Source organism: Apodemus sylvaticus, chromosome 8, assembly GCF_947179515.1.
Source record: "Apodemus sylvaticus chromosome 8, mApoSyl1.1, whole genome shotgun sequence".
Taxonomy (NCBI): Eukaryota; Metazoa; Chordata; class Mammalia; order Rodentia; family Muridae; genus Apodemus; species Apodemus sylvaticus.
The window spans coordinates 72,066,220-72,079,711 of record NC_067479.1 but is presented as its reverse complement, the minus strand read 5'-3'; positions in this window follow the sequence as shown (position 1 = coordinate 72,079,711).

The window sequence follows — 13,492 nt, the reverse complement described above, 5'->3', positions numbered from 1 at the left end:
AAATGTTAGAGCACTGACTGGGAAGTGCCCCGAAGTCATGACAGATCCTAAACACAGGTCCAGAAAACTCGGAAGAGCAAACAGAACAATTCCCACGCAAACCCAGAGCTCCAGGGCACTCAAGCTTCCCACACAGCCAAAGGCGAAAGCCAACGTGCTGAGAGAAGAGGGAAGGGAAGGACGGAGCTAGGCCAGAGAACCCTGTCCAACGGCCATCAGGCTAAGGATTAAATTAAGGGTGGGGCAGAGAGAGGGCTCAGCAGTTCAGAGCACAGGCTGCTCTTCCAGAGGACTTGGGTACAATTCCCAGCACCCCCACTGCAGCTCACAACGATGACTCCAGCTCCAGGGACTCTGACACCCTCATTCAGACATACATGTAGGCAAATAGCAATGCACACAGAAAAATAAATACATAATTTTTAAAAATTAAGAGGCTGCAGGGATAGCTCATGAGTTAAGAGCACTGACTGATATTGCAGAGGACTGAGGTTCAATTCCACGAACTCTCCCATATCCCTGCACTGTACTCTCCTTCCTGTACCGTCTGTTTTGCTCCCTTAAGTAGCTTCCCTCTCCTCCCTCTTCTCATGAGAGTTGGGCATATTCTGTTCAGTCGAATCTTTCTGTGATCCATTACTTTCTCTGCCACTCAATTAGACATCACGTTCAAACAAGGCTGTTTCCTTCAACAAACTAACTTTGCCTTCATTATTTGAGATTGAAGGTACGTATGAAAGGCATGTCTGTATTCCAGCCAGAGAAATGAAAGGTGTGTGCAAAGGGCTGAGCCACACCACAACGACACACCAGTTCAGATATCCTATAACAATGTGTGTTTGTGTTGAATGAACTTTCCTGGGAAGGTGAAACAGCAGCTGCTTATCCCAAATAGGACAATGACAGATCAAAGTAATGACCCTGCCCAAGTGTCGTTCTGTGAAGTAGTGGGGATCTCCTTCAGGAGTGGATGGCCCCCAAACAACACGCTACCAAAAAGACAGCTTTGCTTGAATGACAATTTCTCTATAGCTGTAGAGACCTCTTTTTGGTTAATCTTCTACATTCTATACTAGTATTTCTAAGGACCATATGAGGTAGGGCCAAATTACACACAGCTAGGAGAGCAGTTCAGGAGAGAGTGACTGGAATCTGAGGTGTGGGTCTCAGGGCTCTCCCTACTACTTCCCTGGAGAAATAAGGAATAAGAGGAATAAGAACCCAGATAGCTCTTACAGGTCATCTTGTGGTAAGCTGCTCCAGTTAAGATGGTAATGGCAGGGCTGGAGAGATGGCTCGGCGATTAAGAGCACTAACTGCACTTCCAGAGGTCCTGAGTTCAATTCCCAGCAACCACATGGTGGCTCACAACCATCTGTGATGGGATCATATGCCCTGTTCTGAAGACAGCTACAGTGTGCTCACATACATAAGATAAATCTTTTTTAAAAGGAAGGTGGGGCTGGAGAGGTGGCTCAGTAGTTAAGAGCACTGACTGCTCTTCAAAAGGTTCTGAGTTCAAATTCTAGCAACCACATGGTGGCTCACAACCATCCTGATCTGACGCCCTTTTCTGGTGTGTCTAAAGACAGATACAGTGTGCTCACATATAATAATAAATCTTTTTAAAAATATGGTAATGGCTGTTCTGCTCAGTAGACAGCATTTTACAACAGTATGCTTTGCTATTTGCAGTCTAACATTTCTTGGATATTATATCTTTTTCACTTTTGTCTATTGTTTACATTTCAGTTTTGTAATCATTTCAGGTTTTTTACAAAAGTTCTTATATATCCCAAAGTAGCCTCAAACTTGCTATATAGCCAAAGATGTCCTTAAACTTCTGATCCTTCTGCCTTCTATCTTCCAAGTGCCGAGATTACCGGTGTGCACCACCACTCTTGGCTTATGTGATGCTGGTATTTTGTGCATGCTAGGTAGGGCCTAGCATGAACCCTAGTTTTGGAAATTTCCATTGATATTTATTTCTTCAAGAGAGTTTCAGTTATTCTCTCCACTAAAAGTTCATGCAAAACATACACACAATAAGAATAGATGAAGAAGAAATGTTTGAAGCAATTGTGGTTCTCTCTTCTCCTGGGGGGTGGTATCACTGGCCACTGGCTCACAGAGGCAGAGGGAGCAAAAGCAGAGAATGGGGTTCAGAAGGCTGTGAGGACCTCCGGAGACAGCTTCCGTGAGGCAGCTCTAGTTTATTGTTCCAGGGTTAGGGCTCTTAGGGGTAAGGGCAGAAAGGGCAGATTGGTTATCACACCATGCGTAATTATCTTGAGGGCAGGAAGCTAGAGTGCGACTTGTGTGCTGAGTCATGCACAGGGTCATTCTTCAGATAAGGTCACTGTGCTCAGAGATACTCTCCAAATAAGGTTAGGTAGAGAAAGGGGAGCTCTGATGAGAAAGGGAATCCTCCATTTTGTGTAGAGTTCAGAGAGCTAGCGGGACATGGGGGGTGGCAGCATGGTGGACTGCAGCCTTGATAGAGGGTTCTCCAACAGCAAGGACTGAGAATCGTCCCTAAACACAGACCCAGAAAACCCAGACTAGCAAGAGGAGCCCAGGCACTCTCTGTTCCAGTCCCAGGGTTGTTTCCTCAGGCACTTCCTTATAATTCTCTGTGCACATCACCCGCCTGGTCCTCCTTGTCATCCGCCTTTCCTGTTAGAAGCCTGAGCTAGTTTTAAAGTTTCTAGTATAATAATTCCATTACATTTGTCATGTCTGGGTCTGGTTCTTCTACTTGCTCTGAAAATTCAGATTTTGACTGTGTATTTTGCTTGTTTTTCTTTTAGCATGCCAAATAATTTTTTGTGGGTCTTTAGATGTATAAATGAAAGAAACTGAGGAAATCAGTCTTTACTGTGCCAGGTTTTCATTTTTATTTGGCTAGAGGTTAGGTTGTGTTTATCGTACACTGCAGATGTTAGACTAAAATTCCTCTAGTATTTATTGTTGACACATATTTGTCACATGTCTTTGATGTTCTTTATAGATTTCTGGCAGATGCCAGGCAGGAATCATTGAAGTGGGCATGTGAGCTCCCTGGAGATGACCCACCATCTTGCTTGCCTACAGTGGGTGCTCTCCGGGGAGTAGTGTCCCCAGAGACTTCTCACAGGATTGCTTCTTGCTACTAATGTGCTTTCTCATGTCTGTCATTGCCATGATCCTCATGTTCCTCCCATTGGGCAAATTTCCTGCAGATCAAAATGAAGATGAACTTTCATGAATTAATGCTGTTTAGATAAATTAATGACTTTATCACATTCCTGATTTGATTAAAATAATTTTAGGAAGAAAGTTTAAGGAGATAGTTTTAGTTATTTTGCCAGAAAGATGTAAGAATAAGATGTTAGAGAATCAAGGATAGACTGTGCCCCCTCCTCATAGAATAGTAAGTAAAGGTTGCATAATAAGGAAAACAATGAACTTTTATAAATTGCTCTAAGAAGAGAAAAAGGTTTGGAACATATTTGTGATGAAGGAAAAACATTCATTCTAGGTCAGATCCAAGGATGTAACCATAGGTATGCACTATGGTAAAAGAAGGCCATGTGAAACTGTTGCTTTGAACTTATAATGAGCTTATAGAATGAAAAACTGCTTTGTAATTACTATCATCTTCTGTAACTCTTTTTTGTGTAACATTTTATCTGTGAGGTAATTTTATTATTATTATTATTATTATTATTATTATTACTGTTTTGGCTTTTTGAGTCAGGGTTTCTCTGTGTAGCCCCCTGGCTGTTGTGGAATGTGAGGTAATTTTATAGAGAACTTTTGTCTAAGAAGGTATAAAAAGGCTGAGAGAAAAAAAAGTGTGGCTGTTGGGCCTCTGTGCCATTCACCAAATGTATATTATATGTCTCTCTCTCTCTCTCTCTCTCCATATCTATCTATCTATCTATCTATATATCTATCTATCTATATATATATATATGTCTGTCTATATGTATGAACATAGATACGTATGTAGGTATATGTATATGCATGTGTGAAATGGTAAACTGTTAATCCCCTCTTTACTTCCCAGCTAGTGTGGTACAATTCCACCCACCCTAATGTTCTGGAGTCCCCAAAAGAAAGATGCAAACTCAAAGTGCCACACCAACCCCAGTAGAATCTGTGTGACAAGTTCCACAGACTGAGGCATTAGCCTTCAAAAGAAGGAGGTCTCTTGAAACCGGTTGTGGAATTCTTGGCCGGAGCAAACATATTGAGCTGCAGTTCCCATGGCAATTTTTCAATTTTGTTTTCTTTCATTTCTTTTCTTAGTTACAGGTTCCTGGTAGCCTAGGCCAAGATCTTAACCAAGAATAATGGGTAAGAAACTATTCCTTGAGATGGGGTCACTAACATGACCTTATCTCTGGGGAAACCAATGCTTTACTTTTTAAATTATTTACAAAATTATTATGATAGATAAAAACTTTCCCAAGAATAAAATTTCATATGGCCACACATGTGTCATTAGAGTTGGGTTTTGGTATATGGTAAAGAAAGCCTTAATTAGAAAGAATTAAAATAGTTTAAATTTATGTGTAGAAGATTTTAAAAAATCAGGCATTAGATGTTAAACAATAATTAACCATAAAGATTTATTGACCTGCTCTTGGAAATATTCCACTAGCCTTGGATGACTGCCCCACTGAATACATCCTTTCAGACTTGCTATACTCAGATGATTTATATTAATAATGATGTTACCTGTTTATGATTCATTGAAGACATAGTTTCAGAGTTGTAACGCTTGGATGATTTTTGTTGGTATTTGTAATTGTTTCACTGGATTCAGTTTCTAAGAGTTGTAATGTTTGTTTTATTAATGTATAAAATCCCCTGCTTGAGAGCTGCAGAATACACTCTGATTCAAACTTCTTCTGTGTTTGATTTTGTCACCATCAAATCCTTACCCACCTGGACTTGGAGGACCCTCATCTCAGAGACCCCCATACCCGGCTGGGGTGGTCAGTGGCAGCAGAATATTATTTTTAATTTGCCTGAACTATCTCAATGGTTGGGCCATTCCTGAACCTCTACGTGGCTAAAACACTCCTCCCTCCCCCTGTAATATTCTTGAGCTATTACTTTCTTTCTATTACTTTCTTTCTTTCTTTCTTTCTTTTTTTCTTTCTTTCTTTCTTTCTTTCTTTTTTTTTTTTTTTGGTTTTTTTGGATTTGGTTTTTTCAAGACAGGATTTCTCTGTGTAGCCCTGGCTGTCCTGGAACTCACTCTGTAAACCAGGCTGGCCTCAAACTCAGAGATCTGCCTGCCTCTGCCTCCCAGAGTGCTGGGATTACAGGCATGCGCCACCACCACCTGGCTGAGTTATTACTTTCTAAAGTCTATACTTTATCTGCTACCCTAGACCCAGTGCGGGCGTTGCCCCTGGGGCCACCTTCCCCTGATTCTTACATGGTTGGTTCTCTGTCTTCCACAGCTCTCATGTGTGTGTCCTTTTCCTTCCTTTTGCCCTGGTGAGTCTCCTTCAACTTGTCCTGCATTTCTTCTCTGGAAATCCCAAGTCCTGCCTCTGTCCCCCTGCCCAGCCATTGGCTGCTGGCTCTTTATTGACCAGTCAAAAACCCAGCTGTTGACAGGGACCCACGGTGGATTCCTATGTAAGCACAAATCAAATTCCCAGCATAGTTGCACGTGTGAAATTGGTGAAACATGTGGTCAGTTGCAGCAAGTGGTGTGTGTGTGTGTGTGTGAGTGTGTGTGTGTGTGTGAGTGTAGCAGAGAGCCTGCGAGTGTGTGTGTGCATGTGTATGACCTTCTCTCTATCCTTTTCTTTCCCTCCAGCTTCTTCAGAGTTAAAAGGAGTTCAGGGTGTCTCTCTGGGCATTCTTGCCCACCCCAGATAGTTAAATTTTGTTCCATCAGCAGTGCTAATCCCATAAATTGTCCACTGCTATCAGCAGACACCACCCAAAGCCCACCCCCAATAGCTGGTATTAGCCCCAACCCCAATCTCAGATGCCACACCTCCCTGCCTGCCTTAGTTTCTCCTTTGGTGTCAAAGCTGGTCTTTGGCAGATTTTCTTTTTGCTATTTTCTGTTTTTTTTTTTCCAAAGATTTGTTTCTATTTCATGTATATTAAGTGTTTTGCCCACATGTATGTATGTGCACCATGTGCATGCCTAGTGTCCATGAAGGCTAGAAGAGGGTGTCTGATCCTGTGGAACTGGAGTTACAGACAGACTGTCAGGAATTGACATGTGTAGTGACAATTTTGGAGTTTTGGTTCCTTTCAAAAACACAGAAGTAGTATTTTTTTTAAAAAGATTTATTTATTTCATGTATGGATACACTGTGGCTGTCTTCATACACCCCAGAAGAGGGCATCATTACAGATGGTTGTGAGCCACCATGTGTTTGCTGGGATTGAAGAGCAGTCAGTGCTCTTAACTGCTGAGCCATCTCTACAGCCCCATGCTTTTTTGTTTTAATCTCAGGTATGGGAGATGGGCTGCTTCGGATTGTCCACAGAGCTGATCATGATTTGCCTTGTGCTCACAGGGGCCTGAGTTTCCCAGCTGCAGATCGTTTCTGCAGTTGTTTGACATTCGGAATTCTGGGGACTTTTAAGAGGGCATGTAAGTGCTAGGGCCACAGAGGTGCTTTGGGTCGTCGGTCCCAGTTTGTTAAGTAGTCATGCACAAAGAAGAAACAAAAAAGAAGAAATTAGATATACTGATGGGGAACATCACCTCCCCCCAGGAACCTGACACCCCTAATCGGCAAGAAGCAGGCTAGCAATAAAGTCAGCACGCTTTCAAGCCCTGGCTTTGCTCAGGGATCTCTTTCCTTCCCTCTCTATCCTTCTGTCTCTCCTATCTAGTGTTAGGGGGGTGAAAAGGTAGAGAAGAGTAGAAGAAAAAAGAATCCACAAGTAGTCACAGACCAGCTACAGTCATGTGGATGCTGGAAAAGAAACCTTGCCCCTGGGGGCTGGAGAGATGGCTCAGCGGTTAAGAGCACTGACTGCTCTGCTCTTCCAGAGGTCATGAGTTCAAATCCCAGTAACCACATGGAGGCTCACAACCATCTCTAATGAGATCAGATGCACTCTGCTGGCGTGTCTGAAGACAGCTACAGTGTACTTATATAAATAAATAAATCTAAAAAAATAAAAAAGACCAAATGGTATCTAATTATATATATATATATTAAAAAAAAGAAAGAAAGAAAGAAAGAAAGAAACCTTGGTCCTCTGCAAAAGCAGCAAGTGCTCTTAACTGCTAACTGCGGAGCCATCTTTCCCAACCCCTCTTCGAACAGAGGCTAGCCTGGAACTGGCTATGTACTGAGGAACTTTCCAAAATGCCAAGGTTGTGGATGTCGGAAACGTCTGAACAGCCAACATGGTCAGGCTCTCTCTTATTTTCCTGTTACTTTACAAGAGTTCTCTTTGTCTTTTATTGGGCACACATGTGCCATGGTGAACAAACATATGGAGCTCGGAGGACAAATCTGTGAGGTCAGTTCTTTCCACCCAGTTGGAGGGATCAATTCACAGCTAATGGCTTTGCCTGCAGGGTCATCTGCAGCCCTGCAAGAGCTCTTGTAATTGGGGGAGAGGGGGAGGGAGCATTCTGTCTTCCTACACTTAGCAGGTGTCTTTTAGAATTTGTGCTGAGAGCTGTGACTGTCTCACAAGTGTCTTTTAGGCCCATGTATTCCTCTCTCTCTCTCTCTCTCTCTCTCTCTTCCCTGAGACAGGGCTTCTTTGTGTAGCCTTGGCTGTCCCAGAACTCACTCTGTAGACCAGGCTGGCCTCTAACTTGGCAGTCCACCTGCCTCTGACTCCCAAGTGCTGAGATTAAAGGCGTGCACCACCACTACCCGGCTTCCCCTGGTCTCCTTAGAGGTGACTATGAAAGCCAGAGTGGGCAGGAGTTGAGTTTCTCTTGTAAAGGGTGGGAGGAGCTAAGCTGGGAACATCCCTCTTTCCAGATTAACTGGGCTTTTAGTGACCTGAGTTAGTGAATTCTCTTCCTTCCTTCCTTCCTTCCTTCCTTCCTTCCTTCCTTCCTTCCTTCCTTCCTTCCTTCCTTTCTTCCTTCCTTCTTTCCATCCTTTCTTTTCTTTCTCTGTCTCTTCTTTCTTTGGTCTTTCTTTTTTATATATTTTTTAAAAAATTATAATTTTTAAAAAGATTTATTTATTATTATATGTAAATACACTATAGCTGTCTTCAGACACACCAGAAGAGAGCATCAGATCTCATTACAGATGGTTGTGAGCCACCATGTAGTTGCTGGGATTTGAACTCAGGACTTTCGGAAGAATAGTCAGTGCTCTTAACCACTGAGCCATCTCTCCATCCCGGTCTTTCTTTTTAAAGATTTATTTATTTTATATGTATGAGTGCACCAAGTGTGAGCCTGGTGTCTGTAGAGGTCAGCAGAGGGTGTGTGATCTCCTGGAACTGGAATTATAAATGGCTGAACCCCCATGTTGGTGCTGGTAGCTGAACCCCAGCCCTCTAGAAACGCAGCCAGTGCTCTCAACCACTGAACAATCGCTCCAGCCCCAGCGTTAGTTTCTTTTGAGGGCAGGCCTTGTTGCAAGTGGAATGATACCTCCAGAAGTTCTTTTATTGTACAGGAGCCTGCAGTGGGCACCTCCTGTAGCCACGCAGGACTCCCGGTGGAGGGATAAGGACACCAGTGCACCCACAAAATCTTTGACCCAAAATTTATCCTGTCTACAAGAAGTGCAGGGACAAAGATGGAACAGAGACTGAGGGAACAACCAATCAATAACTGGCTCAACTTGAGGCACATCCCATGGGCAAGCAGCGATCTCTGACATTATTAATGAGGACTGTAACAGGAGCCTAACATAACTGTCCTCTGAGAGGTTCCACCCAGCAGCTGACTGAAATAGATGCAGAGACCCACAGCCAAACATTAGATGGAGCTTGGGGAGTCTTGTGGAGGAGGTGAGGGAAGGATTGAGAGACTGCGAGGGGATGGGGACTCCACATGAAAACCAACAAAGTCAACTAACCTAGACCTTTGGGGGCTCCCAGAGACTGAATCACCAACCAAAGGACATACATAGACTAGACCCAGGCCCCTGCACATATGTAGTAGATGTGCAGCTTGGTCTTCATGTGGGTCCTGAACAACTGGAGCAGGGAGTTGCCTGTGGATTCTGTTCCCTAACTGGGCTGCCTTGTCTGGCCCTGATGAGAGAGGGTGTGTCTAGTCCTTCAGTGACTTGATGTGCCAGGGTGGGTTGGTACCTGGGTGGGGGGCTCCCCCTTATTAGAGGAGAAGTTGACAGTGATGGAGTTGGGAGAGACTGGGGGAGGGGCTGTGGTCAGTATGTAAAGTGAATAAATAACTGGAGGAAAAAAAGAGTGAAATGAAGCCTAAAGCCACAGGCGGTAGCTCATGCCTTTAGTCCCAGCACTGGGGAGGCGAAGACAGGAAGATCCTTGAGTTCAAGGCCAGCCTGGTCTACACTGGGAGTTTCAGGTCAGTCAGGGCTATATAGTGAAACCATAGCTGAAGAAGGAGGAGGAGGAAAAGGAGGAGGACGAAAAGGAGGAGGAAAAGGAAGAAGTGGGAAGCCCCAGATAGATTTCAGATTTTTTCTTCTCTCTTTCTTTGCCAAGAAGCCCAGGGGACTTTCCTCTACTTTTCATTGAGTAGCTGTGGAAGCTTCCAGACAGAGGCAAGGCTGTTAAAGTGGAGACGCCTAAGAATGGACCCAATCCCTGGAGATTAGAACTCGTGCTCGTTTACACGGAACATCCAGCTGTTTGTCCCTTGTGTTTCCCGTGTTCCAGCCCAGTCCTGGCCTGCTTTCCACAGAATCCCTGCTCTCCTGCCGCTGAGAAGCTGTGATTCTGTGTCTCCCTCCTCTCCAGTTTGGGGACAGCAGTTTGCCTGGTGCTCACACATTTTCCTTCCTTTCCTTTTTAGATAAGAATCTCATTCTATAGCCTAATTTAGCCTGGAACTCCCCCTGTAACCTGGGCTGGCCTTGAATTTATGGCCATCCTCCTGCCTCAGTCTTCTCAGTACTTGGATTACAGATGTGAGCCACCACACTTGGCTTGTGCCCATAATGCTGATAATCTACATAGAGTTGTTGATCTCCAGTTTATTCCATTTTTATTAATTTTATTATCCTGTGGTGTGTGTGTGTGTGTGTTTCTCTGTGTTGGGAACATGTGTGAACAAGCCACAGGGTCTGTGCGGAGGTCAAAAGACAACTCTTAGGAATTGGTTCTCTCCTTGCTTCTGCAGGCTCTAGGGATGAAACTCAGCTCCTCCGTCCTGCTTGGGAGGTTCTTCACTTGCTAAGCTGTCTCCAGCCTTCTGTGCTTCTCTTCTTATGGTGATGCTACTGAGCGCCTGCTGCACTCTGTGGTGCAGGGATCAACAGGTGCACGAGCCAACGAAGAAAGGACAGAAACGCAGACACAAGTACAGAAAGGCTGGAATCTGGTGAGTCGTGTGCTATGATTGACACGCACCAACAATTATAGCAACCCAGAAACCCAGTGCGTTTCTTCTATGGGTCCTGGAAATGGGCTAATTATATACAGCTGAACAAAAAGGTATTGGTAGCAAATCTCTGTAGGAGTCTACTAATGAAGCCGTCCCAGAGGACATGGGGGTAGAAGGTTCTGCACATGCCCAGCATTCGTGCCTGCCCAAGGGAAGACTCTGTCAATTCCTGGACCGGGGAGGCTTTGCCATTCCCGTGAGTCTAAGGCATTAGGGTCCTTGGCGTGACTGTGCTCTGGTGAAGCCATTTACATTTACTCAGGACTTATCTGCTCCCTACAGCAACTAAGTTGCTTCCATTATGACCTGAAAACCAAGTCCTCTTCCCTGTTAAGACCTACTCCTCCTTCTGGGCACCATACAGTGTGCAGAACATATAGTGTGAATTTAGCCATCCAAGCCAGGCCCTTAACTCTGCCTCTCCTCCCCTTCAGTCTAAACACTCGCCAATCAGTTCTGTTCCTACAGCCATCAAGCCTACTCTTCTTTTTCATGAGTTCTTCTATTCCAGGTTTGCCGTCTTTCATCCTGAGGGGACTACACTCCATATCTAACCCAAACACCCTTTGGTTTTTTTAAATTCCTGTTTGTTTTTTATTATGTTGGTCTCATCAAGATCTGGTGGTCATATATCCTTAACTGAGAGGTCCTCTTTGCATTGAAAGAAAGTCCAGCCAAACAACATGGTAGTCTGTCTATAGTTCCAGCGCTTTGAGCTGGCCAAGTATGAAATGAGATCACACACACACACAGACACACACATGCACACACACACACACACACACAGGCCCAAATCCCTAAAAAGATGGGAAGAGAATTTTTTGCAGTGCTGGAAATTGGACCCAGAGCCTCATGGTGCATGCTTGGCAAGTGCTCTAGTGCTCAGTGCCGCAGAGATGCTCAACAGAGTCTGCAAAAAGAACTTTGCCCGACCTGGCCAGTCTGTCTCCAAGCTTATTTCTCCCTCTGTGCTTGCTGTGTGCCTACATGCCAATCTTCAGCACACTGCACTCTCCTATGTTCTCATATATCTTTCCACATGAGGATGGTTCCTTTACCTCTATTTCTGGGGACTGCCCCTCCCTCCTTTTGTGGCCCATGAGTTCAACCTAGGGCGTCACATATGCCATTTAGTACTCTCACCACTTTGCTATGCCCCTGGCCTGTTCTGGTAACTGCCTCCATGTAGGCCTCTTGCTCAAACAAGGAAGGCTGGGAACTCTCTAGGCCCCTCAGCATCCTGGGATCTTTTTACCACCATGGCCAGATCAGTTCTCAGCATGCGGGGCTCCTTTCACAAATGACATTGGTGAGTGGGCTTCATAATGCATACGACATTTGGTACAGAGCCTGACTTTAAGCAGGAGCCACATACATCGAAGGTTAAGTTGTGCTTCGGTACTCTGGTCCCTTATATAAAAATCTCTTAGTAGCTGGGGGCTGGGTAGATGGCTCAGTGACTAAGAGCACATAAAGCTTGGACTATGGTGCATAGATTGGATAAAAAGAATTTGCCAACAAGCCAATCAATCATACAGAGACTGCAGAGGACCCAGATTTGATTCCCACGACCCACATGGTGGCTCACAATCATCTGTAACTCCAGTTCCAGGGGACCCTGTCATCTTCTGATCTCTAGAGGCACTAGGCATGTGCACACAGTACACATACATACATGTAGGCAAAACATTCATACACATAAAATAATTTCAGCATATGCACATAACCACTCATCATTCCATATACATTTTTATTTATATTATCTATTTTTTGTTTTTTTAAAGATTTATTTATTTATTTTATGTACATGAGTACACTGTAGCTGTACAGATGGCTGTGAGCCATCATGTGGTTCCTGGGAATTGAACTCAGGACATCTGCTTGCTCTGGCCCCAGCTTTCTCTGGCCCAATGAGCCATCTCTTCAGCCCCATCAATTACTTTTAAAGTCACATGAAAACTGCTAAGTTTCAAATCCAGGACAAACAGCTCACTGGGGTACCTATTTAACACATCAAAGTGCACCTGGCAGCTAGGTTTTCCCAGCATCCCTCACTCCCTATCTTTACAGGGTATGGCTTGCACACTCCATCCCCTACCCTTAATTCTCAAGCCCGGGACTGGCTGCCCTTCCCCAAGCAGCTCTTCCCTATATAATCCAGCCATTTTGGCTACCCTGGCCCTTTGTACCCTTTACCTGCCTGCCTGGCCTCTTGGTCTTCCAGTCTCCTGCCTCTGCCCTCTCTTCTCTGGGTCGTTTCCTCTGCATTCTCCCAGATGTGTCTGCCTCTGGCTCTGCTCACCCTCATATCTACAGGAAACCTTCCCCACCATATTTAGGATCACTCATGTCCTCCTTTTTTATTTCTTTTTTTATTCACTTATGAAGTGGCACTATGAAAAGCCTGATGCCATGAATATGTAACTGGAAGAGTAACTTTTATTCCCTGGTGGTAATTGTCATCTTGGAAACTGACTGTCTCTGTCTGCTAACCTGGGCCTAGTCCTGGCAGCTTCTAGCCTCTGTATGATCTAATCTAGGCCTAGAATGTTTTACAGCCTCTGAGACTTATTGCTGAATAAGCGCCCCCTTCCTAGTTCTCTCTGAAATGGCTGATTCAACTCAGCTGTCCTGGCTCAAACTGCTCTCCATGCTGACTGGTCCCATCTGGCTTCTCTCAGCTTCTGACTGAGTTGCTCTGCTTGGCCTCATACTGCCTTTGGCAATTTGTTCTAATCTTCTGGCTCCTCGTTCTCTGGCTCATTCTGTCTTCGCACGTGTCTAGCTTGTTCTCTCTCTGCAACCTGTCTCTGTACGATTGTCCCAGTAAAACTGCCCTCTCTCCTCTGTGCTGCTTTCTCTTAAATCGCTTCCCTTTCCTCTCTGTTCTAACAAGAGTTGGGTATATCCTGTTCTGTCAAATCTTTCTCTGATTTACCA